The sequence below is a fragment of the Rhipicephalus microplus genome, chromosome 7, assembly GCF_043290135.1.
Source record: "Rhipicephalus microplus isolate Deutch F79 chromosome 7, USDA_Rmic, whole genome shotgun sequence".
In the NCBI taxonomy this organism is placed as follows: Eukaryota; Metazoa; Arthropoda; class Arachnida; order Ixodida; family Ixodidae; genus Rhipicephalus; species Rhipicephalus microplus.
In genome coordinates, this window is record NC_134706.1 from 47,634,726 (window position 1) to 47,652,331 (window position 17,606).

The following is a 17,606-nucleotide window of genomic DNA, read 5'->3' on the forward strand; positions in this document are numbered from 1 at the left end:
CACCCAACCAAAGGCGGCATAACAGTGTCGCATCGGAGCGGGAAAGTTGTGATGGTACCTTTAGCTTGAGCGAAAGATCCAGTTCATAAAATTGACACCTTTGGAAGCTGCTAGACGACCAGAACGTGCGTGTGAGATCACGAGCCAGCAGGTAAAGTTGTCTTGCTGCATCATTCCTTGCTAGAGGAATCGGGACTACACGGGTTCCTTCATGGGCTGAGTGGGCTGCATCATCGGCTAATTGATTTCCGGTAATACCGATATGTCTAGGCAGCCATTGATATATTATATCATGCTCTCGTGCTAGAGCTTCATGATGGCAATGTCTTATTTCTTGTACCAATTGTTCATGACTCCTCCTACGCATGGCAGACTGCAAACTCTGAAGCGCTGCCTTCGAATCACAGAATATGACCCATTTTCCTGGACGTTCTTGAACGAGATATTGTAAAGCAGCCCTTATAGCAGCAAGCTCTGATCCCGTAGATGTAGTCAAATGCGACAACTTGAACTTGATTGTCATTGCTGCAGCCGGAAATACACCGGCACCCGATTAGCTGCTGGACGAGACGGACCCATCAGTGTATATCTGCGTTCGGTCTAAGTACAACTCATGTAATAATAGCAGTGTTGCTTGCTTCAATGCTACTCTGGAGTGATTGCTTTTCTTTTTGATTCCCGGAATTTCTAAACGTACTTAAGGCTGGTCAAGGCACCACAAAGAACATGCCATTCTCGCAACTGGCGTATATCCTGATGAAATGCTGCTTAAGTGCTTGGCTATGACGTCTGAAAACATAGCACGTGGTCGTCCGGAGGGTAGAAGGGCCAAGTGGTGGTCGGGGACACGGCTAGCATGTCGAATGTGCGCTCTGAGGCAATCGACAACTCTATATGTCCTGACCGCATGGTCTTTGGCAAGCATGATTGTGGCATAAGTAGAAGCGCAGCGGGGCAGTCCTAGGCAGATACGCAGTGCCTGACCCTGCAAACTCTCCAATGAATGAGGATTGGATTTGCAAGTGTTAGTCAGTACCGGCAAGCTGTAGCGCAATAGACCAGAAATAGGGTCCTATACAGCTGTAGCATGGAGGCCACAGAAGTTCCCCATGCTTTCCCGCACATGAATTTCATTATATGTACAATAGATAGCAGTCTCTTCTTCAAGTACGCACAATGCGGGCTCCACGAAAGACTTCTGCCGATTAATATGCCCAGGAAACGATGCGTCCGTGCATATTTGACACTCTGCCCATTGATGTAAAGAGGGTATGGCGTCATTGGTTTACTTGTAAACGCCATCAACGCGCACTTCACAGTTGATATAGTTAGGCCTTGTTTCTGAAGGTAGGCTGTTCTTAGGGTTGCTGCCCGCTGTATTCGTGCACGCATCTGAGGGCGAGTAACTGCAGCACTCCAAACGCAAATATCATCTGCGTATACGGCTAGGTGCACCGACTTTGGCAGAACCTTCACCAGACCAATGAGGGCCAAATTGAACAATGTGGGGCTTAAAACACCTCCCTGAGGTACTGCGCAGCAGGTGTAATGTTCAGCAGTTGTACACTCATATGTTTGCACAAAGAAACCCCTGCCAGTTATATAATCTTTTATCCATTGAAACATTCGTCCACCAATGCCCATTGCTGCGAGAGAATTGGGGATGGCATCGTGAGCTACATTATCATATGCACCCTTCACGTCAAGAAAGAGTGCCACTGATATGCGCTTGCGACTTTTTTCTTGCTGAACAAATCTCGATAAGTCAAGGGCACAGTCGATGGAAGAGCGGCCCCGACGAAAACCTGCCATGCAAGAAGGGTATTTGGTGTATCGTTCCAAGTAACACTCGAGACGAAATAGAACCATTCTTTCCATCACTTTTCCGAGGCAGCTGCGAGGGCAACAGGGCGATACGCTGTCAAGTCCAATGGTGATTTTCCCGACTTCAAAAGTGGTAATAATCGAATTATTTTCCATTCTCGGGGAACACTGCCGCTGAGCCAGGAGTTGTTAAAGCATGTTAAAAGTTCTTTTCTGGCTTTCTGTCCAAGGTATCTCAACGCACTATAAGTAATACTATCAGGACCTGTCGATGACATGTGTTTAGAAGCGACTAACGCACCTTCCAGTTCTTCCATGGTGAACGGAATGTCCATTTCTGGTAATCGCGTCTCAGGAAAGATCACGGCGTCGATGCTCTCGTTCATAATATTCCCGGCAACTCTTGTGCATAATTCTTCAGCCACCTCGAGTTCTGTTTTTCCATGATGGAGTGCCAAAGCTTTAAAAGGGTGCCGTTGTTGCGGAGAGGAGCGAAGACCATGAACTGTTCTCCAGATATATGACAGCGGTTTATGAGGGTCCAGAGATTCACACAATGCTTTCCAGCGTTCGCCCTCCAGCTTGTAAATGCGTCGTTGAATCTTTTTCTATCTTCGATCTCAAAGGAGTCTTGCTCCCTTCAGATCGAAAATTGATCTTGTGCGTCTGTATCGTCATTCAGCACGCCTTCGTATAGCTCGTAATCTTTCCAGTTCGATGTCAAACTGTGTTATTTTAGACGAAAATGGTAATTTACATTGGACGCTTGCATAGCTTCCGCTATGGTATTTTCCAGGCTCCAGGCGAGGCCTTCCTAACAAACGTCCTCAACACGCGATGTAAACATCGACCAGTCAGTGCCAATTACAACACCGGAAGAGAAATTATTTATGATACCATCGATCGTCACGTAGGTGGGTATGTGATCACTCCCATGAGTCTCAATATCGCATAACCATTTAACTTTGTGAGAGAAGCACCGTGACACCAATGTCAGGTCAAGGCATTTGTCATACGTGAGACCCCGCCGATATGTTGGGGTATCATCGTTCATGATGAAAAGGTCGTAATCGGAAGCAAATGTAACAATGTTCCTGCCCCTGGCATTCATCCTAGTGCTCCCCCAAAGCATGTGATGGGCGTTGAAGTCACCGGTGATGATCCAAGGCACATCGGTCCTCATTAGGATGTCTTTTAATCTGTCGCAGTCAAATCGCGATGACGGAGATATATATCCACCAATAAGCGTGAACGAAACTGCATTCTTCTTCACACGAAGACACACGTACTGATTGTCGTCATTTGAACTTATTGGGTACGAAAGATAAGTCAAGTCTGTGCGAATGTAAACAATTACTTTGCTTCGTTCTTCGCAAGCGGCTGAACAAAAAGCTTCCTAACCGGACAATATATAAGGCATTAATACGTTTGGTTCACTTATGACAAGTATAGGGAATTGATTGGCCCGAACAAATTGGCGAAAGTCTGAGATACGGGACTTCATGCCTCTGGCATTCCACTGAAAGATCGACGCACTTTTAACTTTAGTGCGGAAGATGAGATATTGTTGAGCCATTGTTCTTATACGACGTTAGCAAGAATAGGATTTAGTGCACCCAGTATTTGCAGTGCACTCTTAGCAGACGGATATTGTATGCTGCTCAGTAGCGTGTGAATCGTGTCAATTAATGATTGCACGATCGCAGTCACGTGCCTGTCTTGGTTGGAAAGATCTCGAACCGTGATCGCGGACTGGCTGTCATGAAACTCCTGCGGTTTGCTTGATGCTGCTTCCCTTTGAAGTGCAGGCCACTCTGTCGCAGTTAGAGTATGCTCACAGGCTTTGTCCTTTAGAGCCTTTCCCACGGCATGTGATCTGGGAGGCAAAGGAGGTGGCACTGATGAGGGATCTGGCAAACGTGTCGAGGAGGTAGCGGGCGTCCTTCAAGACCGACGTCGACGTGAACGACGTCTTCTGACTTTAGCTGCGGCTTCTCGATGAGATGAGTGATCGCGCACCTTGTCCTTCAAGAAGGCAATTTGCTTCTGAATCCACGGGCAGTCCTTCGATGTGGCTTCATGGGATCCATTGCAATTAGAGCATTTCTTGACAGTTGCGATGCACTTATCCGCTTCATGGGGATCGGCGCAGCGGTGGAATACCACCGAATTCTCGCACACGCTGCTCACATGTCCAAGTTTCGTGCATTTACGGCACTGGAGAGGCTTTGGAACGAAAGGCCGCACAGCATGTCTGAAGTAACCCACGTTCACATGAGAGGGGAGTGATGTGCTCTTAAACGCAATCTTCACACAGCGAGACTTGCCTAGCCGGGTGACATCAACAATTGGAGTATCAGTTGTTGACTTGACGAGAAATTGTAGGTCATTATTGGAAATAGCCACATCTATGTCGTACATCACGCTGGTTACTACATCACATCCCAAGGGAACATGAGAGCGCGCCTGGTTGCCATCCAAGTCAGTTACACTGCGCAGAAAGCCCAACGCACTTGTGTGCAAACGTCAACAGCCAGTATATTCTTTCTGGCGTTCACTCTTATGTCCGTGATCTCATTGGGCACGAGCGTTTCCAGAGACCTCGACACAGACTGTCCGTTAAGGCGTTTCATGCTGACAGTAGGAAGTGCAGGCAGAAACAGGATGGTATAAGTGTTCGATTTTGGCGCTTCACTTACAGTTTGAATAGTTGAGGATGAGGATGTCCTCATGTTCCTCCTCTTCGCTTTGCGGCTCAGTACAGGTTGGAAACCGTCATCTGAAAAGTCCTCACTGCTGAGATAGTAAGCATGAGTATCTTCACTGTCGCTGTCACTCGCTTGTCCCATCCGCTGCCTGGAGGCGGCCGCCGCTGACGCCGCTGGTGCCGGCAGGCACCCGGGGTGGTCTACATCCATCCCCTCCAAGGGAGCAGCGAAAACCGATCAACACACTTAAATTACCACTGAAATACGCCGGAGTTAGCAAAAGTAGCTCCTATTCAAAACACACTTCTTCGTCTTCTCGAAATGGCTGAGAGCGCATCATGAGCGTGGTATGTAGTCATGTTGGTACATGAAACACATATCACTATTTTCATGTTAGGGTCTGTCGCTTGTTTTCGCCATACAAGTCATACCATACCAGTTTTGCAACATGTCATGTGAACGAAACAAACGCAAGAGCTGCAAGACCATGAAATGTAAATCATAACATTTATGACATACATGTCATGATTTTGATGTTACGACTAGTCAAATATGTTCATCATACAGTCATGTTATGCCGTACCAAGTTTCGTATTGATATCCAAACGGACAGGAGAACTAAATGTCGTAAGCGGCTAGATAGATAGATAGATAGATAGATAAATAGATAGATATATATATATATAGATAGATAGATAGATAGATAGATAGATAGATAGATAGATAAATGAATAGATAGATAGATAGATAGATAGATAGATAGATAGATAGATAGATAGATAGATAGATAGATAGATAGATAGATAGATAGATAGATAGATAGATAGATAGATAGATAGATAGATAGATAGATAGATAGATAGATAGATAGATAAATAGATAGATATATAGATAGATAGATAGATAGATAGATAGATAGATAGATAGATAGATAGATAGATAGATAGATAGATAGATAGATAGATAGATAGATAGATAGATAGATAGATAGATAGATAGATAGATAGATAGATAGATAGATGCGCTCAAAGTCGCCGAAGGTCGCTAAGAAATGCTTCGCATTTAATAAATTGAAGGAAATACAAATATCTTATTAATGTCAGCGGCGTCCTGTGTCAAATAGCTCCACGTATAGAAAATGAAGAAAGAACATTTATGTTATACGTTGAAAATACGGATGCTACTATAGAACTACATTCACGGGCGGTAGGGTGCACGCAATTTGGCAGTAGCCTTCGCTTCAGTGCCAAGAAAAGTCGTCCCCAAGTGCCGCCTTTACACACAAGGCTCCCTGGGCTACGCCGTAGTCCCCTGCAGGCTGCTGTTGGTGCACGTGACCCCCCCCCCCTTAGAAATAAAACGGCAGCATATTCCCGGTGTGAATGAGGGAGAGTGCGATGACTCTCGTGCAAAGCCCAGAAAGGATGAATTCCTCCTCTCTGTAAAAAAAAAAAAAAAGCTCCATAGTTGCTTCGAAGTGCAGCACTAACGCTGCTAGGAGCAACAGTGACAGGGATGCGTGAAATGAAAAAAAAAATTGTTGCAACGTCAAATTGCAAGAAACTTTCATAAAAATATCAGACCCTCATACCAGTTATTGTAACTGCTGAAAAGCTCATGGTCGATGTAGCCACAGTTTTTGGAAATCGGTGCCTACACATACGCGAACAAGTGGCGCACCTTCGGTGTCCTCATTTAGATAAATTAAGACTAATATGCATTAGATGACGTCTAGTTCTTTGTAAACGATGTGTAATGCAAAAGCAGTTTTTTAATGCATCTGTTGCGCCGAAACGTACGTATGAGGCCCACGGGACGGCTACATGCTCTCCCTTATTAGAGCACAAAGTACTTTAAGTCGTTAACCACTCTTTCTAAACACACATATCGTTAGCCACATTTTCTAAACAGCCCATACAGCATCTCAGACGAACGCTGTTGTGCTCTTGGTACACGCCGTAATCTTTGTCAACAGGGCCTCTTCAAGTGTGAAGGTCATGGACGGCTTTATGTTTTACCATAGCAGTAAACGAAGTACTCAAAATCGTTAACCATTTTTTCTAAAGTGCACAAAATAGTTAACCACTTCTTTTGAGCAACAGGTGCGAAACTCGTAAGAGATTTGCCTAGCTCGGAAACGCGAAGATATATGTGGGAAAGAAAATATGATCTTCTACTACATTCCTATTATTGGAGCCACGCACACCACCTATCCAGAGAAACGCCATGTGTTGCGCAATGGTAGCGCGCGTGGACAGCCAGAGCTCTTCAAGAGGATCCGCTTCCGCATCGTCCAGGGGAGAGGCGCCTCGGCTGCCAAGAGGGACAGACACTACCACTTGCGTCCGTCAAAATTCGCGGTCGCTGTGTCGTGTCACTGGGCCAACCCTGCCGTATGTACCGTGTGCTCAGATTTGGCCGCACGATAAAGCACCCCAGGTGGTCGAAGTTTCGGGAGCCCTTCACTATGGCGTCTCTCATAATCATACAGCGGTTTAAGGACGTTAAACCCCACATATCATTATTATCGTATAGTTAAAGTGCAGTTTTAATTGCGAATGCATTTCTTAATCAGGCTATGTCAAACGTACGTCGGAATTCGTTTACCGTCCTCTCCCATAGCAACAGCTTCGGGCGCACACACTTCTAGCAACCGGAGCCCCCACAATGTCACGCTTCGACGTCGGTAGGTGTCAGCAACAGCTGAGGGCGCGCGCTTGTCCTCGCCCCTAGCAAATGGAGTCACCACCTCCTTGACTAGAACTCCACTTGCCACCGCCTCAATGCAGTGCATCGTTCTTCTAACATTTGTGCTGCCAGCGTTTGTGTTGATTAGACGCTGTCAATATGGCCGTGGTGGTGGTAGTGGTTCTCGAGAACAAGAAAAAGCACCATATTTCTGTTTGCCTCTTGGACGACATGGCGCTGTGCTTTGTAGTGCTTGGGGAGGGGGGGAGGAGGAGAGATAAAAAGTATAGAAGAAAATAGGTGAAGAGATAGAGAGGCAAACGACGGGGGAAAAAAGGAGATATGAAAGTTGGGAGCTTTTTGAAGAAGTTCAAGGACGGGGCACCACTCGGCGAGAGCTTCACGGCCTCGGGAGACCGCAAAGGGCGAACGAGTGGGCTTGAGCTACGCTCTCATCGCAGATCGCTGGGGTGCAACCGTTCAGCTAGAAATCTTCCGAGCAACTTCTATGGTCGTCAGGTATGACGACAGGGGCATCCTTCTCCTCTCCTTCGCCCACCATTCGCTCTCTCGCCTCCCTTCGCCCCACTCTCCCGTCCGCTCACTCGTACGTATATATAAACGGAGTGAAGCGCACACCTCCCTCTCGACCGTTAGCTGGCTGATGAATGTGTAAATAAATGGTTACGGTACAAACCTCGTCTCGTCGTTAATTTACCCATTAAAATTACTACGCCGTGTACACTCGGTGCAAGAAATGCATTTGCCTTTTCTCGCGATCCCCTTCGGGGAGGTGAGGGTAATGTTTTTTTTTTGGGGGGGGGGGGGAGTTGAAGCCTACGTTGCCATTACTTTACCTACGGACACCACACAGCAAGACCAATACCCACACCACATACGCCAAGCAGTCGTGTTGCGTGCAAGGCTCTTATTATGGCACACACGAGGCGAACGCTTGCTACTTTTCATTCGCTCCAACCACCCTTCACATAGGTTTGACCCCCCCCCCCCCCCCCGTTCCTGGTGGCTTAGCAGACTTAGATGTGTCACTGCTTATTTCGAGCACACCGGTTTGATTGCCGGCTATTGAGGTTTTTATGCCCGCCTATGCCACTTCCGGCATAGGCTCGTATGCTGGAGTTGAGATGCTGATAAACTTAACGACATGGCTTGGACGCCGAAGCCATGGCGGCTGCTCTGACATCGAGGTAAAACAGGTTTTAAAAATATTTCGAAAGAAAATTGGCCGTTTATCTGCGTGCTTTACTGCAAAAAAGATGATCGTCATCACAACTTTTGTAAGTGCTAAAGGCCCGTACGTAACACGATGGAAAGACACGTACGTGACTTTACCGCATACCAAAGTTATGAATCAGTACCAACAACCCTAAACCCAGTGCCTTCTAAGATAGACTTCAGTCTGGAAGCGTTGCGTGAGATATGGACACCATCTGGCAGCAGTGTCGGGAAAGCAAATCTTGTGTATAACGCATAGCCACTGGTAGGTGGCAGCACCATATCACCCTAGCTAAGGTCCCTAGATGAAACAAGTTTCCAAGGTAGCGACACCCTCCCTTTCCCTCCTCGCTTATGTGCCTGAAGCGCCCCCTAGAAGGTTTAAAACTTTCATCCAAAAGCGAATGTTTGGGTTCTGTTGCTACGGTGAGTAAATGTAAATGAAACGAAATGGAACGAAATAAGACGTAGAATAAACAGTTACCTTTATGAACATAAACGGCACAACACAAGAGCAAGCGGGATGTGCGTTACTCAACCGGCAACGTTGGGCAGTTCTATACTTTACACCACTAGCCATGGCGTCTCGCGTAGTACATTTTAGTTCCACGGCCGCGGTATTTCGTCCAGTTCTAACTAGTCCACTTCTCCGATTGTGTTTTGTTCGTGCTGTGACACAGTGAACGTGCTTCTTGCTGGATCCTGTAAGTGGCCACAGGGCGTGACGTTGTGACAATTGATTACAACCGGCTTGTGCACACGCAAGAAAAAAAAAACTACGACCAGACTGGTACGAACACTCGTCCAGCAGCACTGCGATGACGTTTTTTTTAATGTGCCCATTTGGACAATCGTGATGCGAAGTGATTCAGATGCGGTGCTCGGAACTTCCTGAAAAGTGAGAGTTCTACTGGTGAGGTGTCTCGAAGCAGCGCGTTTCGGCTCAAGCGGGAACTGGTCAAGAAAGAAATGTTTCTGAAGGTGCGTTGAGAACAACCTACAGCTGTTCTGTATACGTGCATACCCACACGTATTTGTACCAACTGGCATGCACTAGACATGCATTACACGCGCGCCTGGCGTTTCAATAAAAACCGACAAGTGAACTCGCTTCGCAGATCCGCGTCGACATACGTTGACGGAGTCTCACGAAAACATTCGCGTGAAATGGTTCATAGTTGCACTTCATGGTGCGCTTCATCTCGGAAGTGCTTTCGAGGTAAGTTGAAGATAGCGAAACCATTTTCTGTTGTTTACGGCAACGCAGCATTGCTGAAAAACGCAGATGTTGCATTGAACGAGTATGGCGAAACAATCTTGGTCGACTTAGCGCACACCGAAACGCTCCTCCTCTTCAGTTTATGTTCTGGCTACGATTTTGTCGTTGGTCACGGCGAGAATCCGGCTGGAGCCATATGCGCATGCGTACTCATTTTCAACCTTTTGCATAATAATAAATAACACCACCAGCCATTTGCAAGATCACGTGCAAGTAATGCACCAATTACAGACGCGGATGGCAGAGAAAAAAGAGGAGTAATCGAGAGAGTGAGGAGGACGGCTCGAGAACAATGAGTGACGCTACCTTGTTTCATCTAGGGACCTTAATCCTAGCGAAGCGTGGAAAACAACTGCTTTTTTTTTCATAGCGTCGCATTCTCAGCGCTGCGCAATAAGCACTGTGATTTTGAGAATTGAGTGTTTACGTATTTTCTAGTAAAGAAACACACCACATAATACTAACTTACGGATGCGGCACCTCACATATGCCAGTTATCTGATTTTGATTGACACTGTTCACAAATATGAACGCAGCCACCAAACCAAGATGGGTGGGTGTAGAGCAAGGGCTTAAACTTCTTTAGGAGGCCGAGTCGGGTGACCGAAATACAATCAAAAAGATAGGTAGAGAGATCAAATTTCTTGTGGTAAATTATGCCAGGAAAGACGATCGTCTTTCAATTTTAAGGGGAGAATATTTATAGGAAAAGGAGAGATGTTATCCGTTGTTCACATACCGCTGCCGTTTCCCTGTTTAGGGATGGGGAATCGGATAAACGTTTCTAGGAGGAATGCAAAAAAACATAATCAAATAAGCATTCTAAACCTGTAAGTTAACCTGACACAAAAATTAAAAGTAGCATGTCTGGTAAGTTAAGTTAAGCTAAGTATAGGATGGTCCATCATGACGGCTTTGCGACACGGCAAGCTGGAAACGTTTGAAAGAAATAAATCCTTGCTTAGTTGGTACTGCTGTTTAGGCGAGCAGTAATGTAGAGTGTAAATATAAAATTATCAAAATTAAGTGATAAATGAATGCGTAATCATTAGTTTGTGGTTTGACACAGCAAAATCTGGATATGGTTTTGAAGCACGACGTAGCGGAGTGCTTCAAAAGTTCAGAACATCTGGTGTTTTTCTATGGGCACTGACACCTTTTTTGGAGGTGGGTTTATAGTGCCATAGGAATCTCCTGTATGCAGAGACAAGCATACATATCTGAGCAAGTGTGACACTCAGCAAACACCGACAAGATATTTTGTTTTGATGTAAAGTTAACTTTCTGGTTGCGCATCTACCGACATCCACACTAGCTTCACGTCAGGCTAGAGCCATAGACCTGGTGACTTCACGCAACAGTTTGGCTAGGTGTGATGACGTTAAGCACAAAAGCTCGCGCAAAAAAATGGCAGCTTGCATGTCGCCTCCTCGATCGAGTGCTCGTGGCGTGCGGTCTTGTGGTCACTGCCGTCTAGCGTACCTTCGAAGCTCAGCATTGCGCAGTGCTTCCAATGCACTTCACGCATGCAGCACAGCCGCCGATACCGTTATGGTGCCTACACCCACTCAAAGCCCTTCTTACAATTCCTGGCATCCAAAATAAGAAAACGTCGTCGCATCTAGCCCTGAAACAGGCCACATTACTTTTCCTGCAAGAAAAGCACAATGGACGCCTTCACATTTACACGGACGGCTCGGTGTCTTCAGTAAGCTCTGCAGGGGCGGTGGTTATTCCCGCGAGGCACATCACAATTAAATTCATGACATCGCATTTGACGTCGTCGACAGCTGCAGAACTTGCAGCCATACGTGCAGCTCTGGAGTTTATAGTGAAAGAACCTTCGAGAATTTGGTCTATCTTCTCGGACTCGAAGGCATCTCTTCAATGTCTTATGTCACCCTTTCGTCATGGACCTAATGAACAGTTAGTAGCTGAAATAAGGCTTCTTCATCACAAAGCAATCATAAAACAGCACAGCATAGTGTATCAGTGGATACCAGGTCATTGCGCTATATATGGCAATGACCGCGCAGATGAGGCCGCTAGATCTGCACACGGTGGTACCCAATACACAGCCATCCCGTTCTCAAGAACCGACGCAGCTACAAGACTTCGTTCGCTTGCACGTGACCTCACACTGGTACAGTGGAACTCAACAGACTTCACAAACGCGCGCCTGCATAACTTGGATCCCGATCTGCAGCTTCGTCTTCCCCCAAGGATATCTCGAGCTGAGGAGACTCTTCTATGCCGCCTGTGGCTTGGAGTGGCCTTCACGAACGCATACTCTTATCTCATTGGGATGGCCAGCTCCCCTACATGCACTTACTGCAGTTGCGAAGAAATTATCGCGCACATTCTGTATGAGTGCACCCATTTCAATGTGCAAAGACAAGAACTCACTGCAGCTCTGGATAGACTAGACGATTGGCCTTTGTCGGAACAAAGGATTCTGGGTCATTGGCCGAGCCCATCCTCAGCCCAGAAGGCTTTGAAACCTTTGCTGCGCTTTTTGCGGACAACTGTCCTCAGAGACAGACTTTAGTGTCTTATACTCTTTGATGCCTTTCCTCTGTCACAATTTTTTTTCGTAATTTCTCCCTCTCTCCGCAACATTTCTTTTTAACATCTTTCATTCCCCTCATCCCTTTCCCCAGCACAGGGTAGCCAGCCGGTCTAAGAACTGGCTAACCTCCCTGTCTTTCCACTTAAACTTTCTTCCTCTCCTCTTCCTCCTTCGAAGCGAGCTAGCGGAGTCAGGAATAGTGAACATGCCCGCGAACACTAGATATATGCCTATCAGAGGGCAAATGAATCGTTCGGTTTCTATTTTGTCGTCATGACACTAATATTTCGCTCTATTTAGGCTTGCGTCAGTAAGACGGGGGACAAGAGGTCCAAGTTCCCCAGCTTCCCATCCGATCCGGGGCTGAGACAAATGCGGGTCGACCGCGTGCGCCGTGGCCGATTAGGAGACTGGACGACGAAGTGGAGTTCTGTCTGTTCGCTGCATTTGACTCCAGATGCGTACACGCGCAACATGTAGTAACCAACCGACTTCAGATTGCCGGCGAACAACCTGCGCCTTGAAAATGATGCCCTCCTAACGTTGCTCACCCAATTCCTTAAGATTCCCTTATCTTTTGAAGCTACATCGATGACTGCTAACTGAACCCTATTGTATATTTCATATGCCATTGAAACGATTCTACGTGTTACCACAAAGAATCTGTATGAGGCCCATATCTTTGCCACATAAATGACGCATGAGCCCCGCCACGGTGGTCTAGTGGCTAAGGTACTCGGCTGCTGACCCGCAGGTCGCGGGTTGGTATCCTGGCTGCGGCGGCTGCATTTCCGATGGAGGCGGAATTGTTGTAGGCCCGTGTGCTCAGATTTGGGTGCACGTTAAAGAACCCCAAGGGTGTCGAAATTTTCGGAGCCCTCCACTACGGCGTCTCTCATAACCGTATGGTGGTTCTGGGACGTTAAGCCCCACAAATCAATAAAGGACGCATGAGCCCTAAAGCAAGGCTGAGACGACTTTGTAAGATATACACCGCGGTAGGCATTGCAGTACGCTAGTGGGAGAATGCTGCTTCCCGGCCACAGGCAAACAATAGCGGAAACCTTCGTCTAGAAACATGATAAGCATAAGGTCACGGGCGCGATAAGCAGTAATCGGAGTCCACTTTGTCGTAGGCAAGTCACCTGTTCTTTATCAGCGATCATAATTGTAGGCATGGTATTATGCGTGCCGCAGCACTCAGCCTATTATTATGGGAGAGAACGTAGTACTATTCTGAAGTTCTCACCGATGCGCAAAAAAAGAAATATTGTAATCCTGTGGAATAAAAGAGCATCCGTTTCGGATAACATGGCATTGTGTATAATAATAATTACCTAAGATGGCCTCGCAACGTTGTTTTTCTGCAAAAACAAGCCATTTTGGCGACTCTTCCTCTCAGAAACTGTTTACCCGGATAAGCTATCTATATTGCCTTTGTTTAATGCGAGCTACGCTGCCGCTATCAGGGATGTGTGGTCAATAAGTCTGAGGCGGCCAAGACGAAGGTATTGATGGTTAGATGGGCATGCGGGGGACGGCTCAACTAGTGGAATGCACAGGCACGAAAGGCAGGCCCACGGACGTAAGAAAACACCAGCTCTGCGTGGGACGCGCAGCATAGTCACAGCGACAGCGGGAAGATCAGCCTTTCAGAGCCTAAACTAGACACTCTTTGGGTAACTGCTACAAGAACACTTGCTGGGTACTCGCTACGCCATAAGTAACCATGATTTTCTTGCGTTAGTCCAGCAATCTCTATGTTATCATACGTCATTCTTCGGAAAAGCGTGGCTCAGTGGTAGAATACTAGACTGGCACGCAGCGGACCCGCGTTCCAATCTATGTTAATCCTCGATGTTTTTTTTTATTGTTCTTTTTACTAATTCGTGCGATACTGCTTACGGACACCGGTGGCGGTGGCGGACAACTACGGCGCCGCACGTGACCCATCTTCTCATCTCGTAACAGCTTTCGCTGTAATAACGGAAAGTAGTACACACACACACACACACACACACACACACACACACACACACAAGTACATAAATACGTACATATATACACACATACATAAATTCTGGCATGTTGGTTGGAGCTGACCTTGTGAACATTGCGGTTTCTAAAAATTGAACTGTCGTACCGGGATTGTAAATGTAAATAGTTATTCTTGTCTAAATGTTGCACTGACTTGTGCTTAGTGAAAATTTGATCATGTATTTTATTAGAAATTAGAGTGTAAAAGGGGAGGAGTAGCTGAAACCACTACTAGAAGCCAATTTTTTCTAAACACACTTACTAAAAAATTACCCGTCATCCCTACTTCAGACAATCTTGTGAGAACTAAGTACATCTTATGCTGACTAGCTTTACAATTGCCCTGCCGAGGTAGTCTAGTGGCTAAGGTACTCGGATGCTGATCCGCAGGTCGCGGGATCGAATCCCGGCTGCAGCGGCTGGATTTTCGATGGAGGCGAAAATGATGAGGCCCGTGTGCTCAGATTTGAGTGCACGTTAAAGAACCCCAGGTGGTCGAAATTTCCGGAGCCCTCCACTACGGCGTCTCTCGTAATCAAATGGTGGTTGTGGGACGTTAAACTCCACATATCAATAATCAATCTTACGCATTTCAATTGCTTCTCTCCGCTGTACTCACTGCCGTGCTTAGCTGCGTTTCTCGTCTCTTGACATCTCTTCCGTTGCTGTAAATGACTGTCACCTTTCTGCGATTTGTTTTCCATGTCGCTGCTCTCAAAGACATTGTTTGCTTTTTTGCATGCACTTGCAATCGCGCTTACCAGCTGTTTCGGGAAAGTAATAGAGAGGATGACCTTGACTCGCCTAGAGTGATACCTGGAGCACCACGAGGTATACCCTGATGCAATGATGGGCTTTCGGCGTGGGTGGTCCGCAATCAATAACGTTATTGACGTGGTCTCGTCTGTGCAGCATCAAAAAAGACTGAAACGCTTCTCTGCGGTGGTGTTCTTGGACGTGAAAGGTGCATACGATAACGTACCACATGAAGCCATTCCCCATGTCATAGAAAATGTTGGATTAGGGGGTCGGGTTTACCGATGGATTGACAGCTATGTGAAAGGCAGAACTTTCTTTGTACAGGCGGAGAATGGCACCACAACGCATCATTGCATACATCGTGGTGTGCCTCAAGCTGTTCTTAGCCCCACACTTTTCAATCTAGGGCTTCTCGGCCTGGTTGACGCACTTCCAGAATCAGTCCATCTATCAATATATGCAGATGGCATCTGCATATGAGCGTCAGGGAAACACGCCTTCATTTGCGTGCCCGGCTTCAGAGAGCGGCTACACTAGCGACAAAGTACCTGGAAGAACGAGGACCAGAGCTGTCATCAGAGAAGTGCTCGTTTAGAGCATTCCCGCATAAGGCGACGAGTCTATATGTTATTAAAATCAACGGACACATGATCAACTACGTGAAGACCCACCGTTTCCTCGGAGTCATAGTTGATCGCGACCTCTCCTGGAGCCCTCACGTCGCCCACAAGAAAACTAAACTCACCATGATCACCCACGTACTGAGGTTTCTTGCTGGAAAAACGTGGGCTGCATCGGTACGAGCAATGCTTCAACTCTACACTGTTCTGTTCCTCGGTTATATGCGATACAGCTTACCCGTGCTTTGCGGGATCCGAAGAACAAACTTGCGCGTTCTCCAGTCGATCCAAGCCCAAGCACTGCGATATGCCTTGGTCTCCCGAGATGCGCGTCTACACTAGCGACAGTCATCATCGCGCGTGATTATCCAGTCAACGCATAAATCTGCGTAGACGTTTTGAGAATGCACCTAAGACATTTCGCTCAGCTTTCATCACATCACCTTGCCTCACTTCGAACTTCTAGGCCCCACTCAGCGTTCAGTGCAACTGTAGCTCAGGATTGCGCAGTGCTTCCGTTACACATCACTCATGCAGCACGGCCGCCGTTACCATTGTGGCGCCTACACCCACTCAAAGCCCTTCTTACGATTCCTGGCATCCAAAATAAGAAAATGTCCTCACATCCAGCCCTGAAACAGGCCACATTACTCTTCCTGCGAGAGAAGTACAACGGACGCCTTCACATTTACACGGATGGCTCTGTGTCTTCAGTAAGCTCAGCAGGGGTGGTGGTTATTCCCGCGAGGCACATCACAATTAAATTCATGACATTGCATTTGACGTCGTGGACAGCTGCAGAACTCATAGCTATACGTGCAGCTTTGGAGTTTATGGAAAGAATCTTCGGGAACTTGGTCTATCTTCTCGGATTCGAAGGCAGCTATTCAATGTCTTATGTCACCCTTTCGCCATGAACCTAATTAACAGTTAGCAGCTGAAATAAGACTTCTTCATCACCAAGCAATCGAGAAACAGCACAGCATAGTGTATCAAAGGATACCAGGTCGTTGCGGTATATATGGCAAGGACCGCGCAGATTAGGCCATCTGCACACGATGGTACCCAATACAAGGTCATCCCGTTCTCAAGGACCGACGCAGCTACAAGACTTCGTTCGCTTGCACGTAATCTCACACTGGTACAGTGGAACTCAACAGAATTCACAAACGGGCGCCAGCATAACTTGGATCCCGATATGCAGCTTCGTCTTCCCTCAGGGATATCTTCATCTGAGGAGACTCTTCTATGCCACCTGTGGCTTGGAGTGGCCTTCACGAACACATACTCCTATGTCATTGGAATAACCAGCTCTTCTACATGCACGTACTGCAGCTGCAAAGAAACCATCGCGCATCTTCTATGTCAGTGCACCCATTTCAACGTGCCAAGACAAGAGCTGACTGCAGCTATGGATAGACTGGATGATCGGCCTTTGTCGGAACAAAAGATTCTGGGTCATTGGCCGAGCCCATCCTCAGCCCAGAAGGCTTTGAAAGCTCTGCTACGCTTTTTGTGGACAACTGGCCTCAGAGACAGACTTAAGTGTCTTATACTCTTTCGTGTGGCCTCTACTCTGTCGCTATTTTTTGTAATTTCTCTCTCTCTCTCTCTTCGCAACACTTATTTTTATCATCTTTTATTCCCCTCACCCCTTTCCCCAGCACAGGGTAGCCAGCCGGTTCAAGAACTGGCTAACCTCCCTGTTCTTCCGCTTAAATTTTCCTTCTCCTCCTCCTCCTCGTTGCATTAGGTACTGCAGAGATCACCCGCGTGCTTAGATTGACGCATACGTTATTGGGACGTTAAAGTAAAACAGTAAAGGTGTGTAGACTAACAAATTACAAAATGAAATCTCTACGGCTGGTAAATTCGAAAGCATTGGA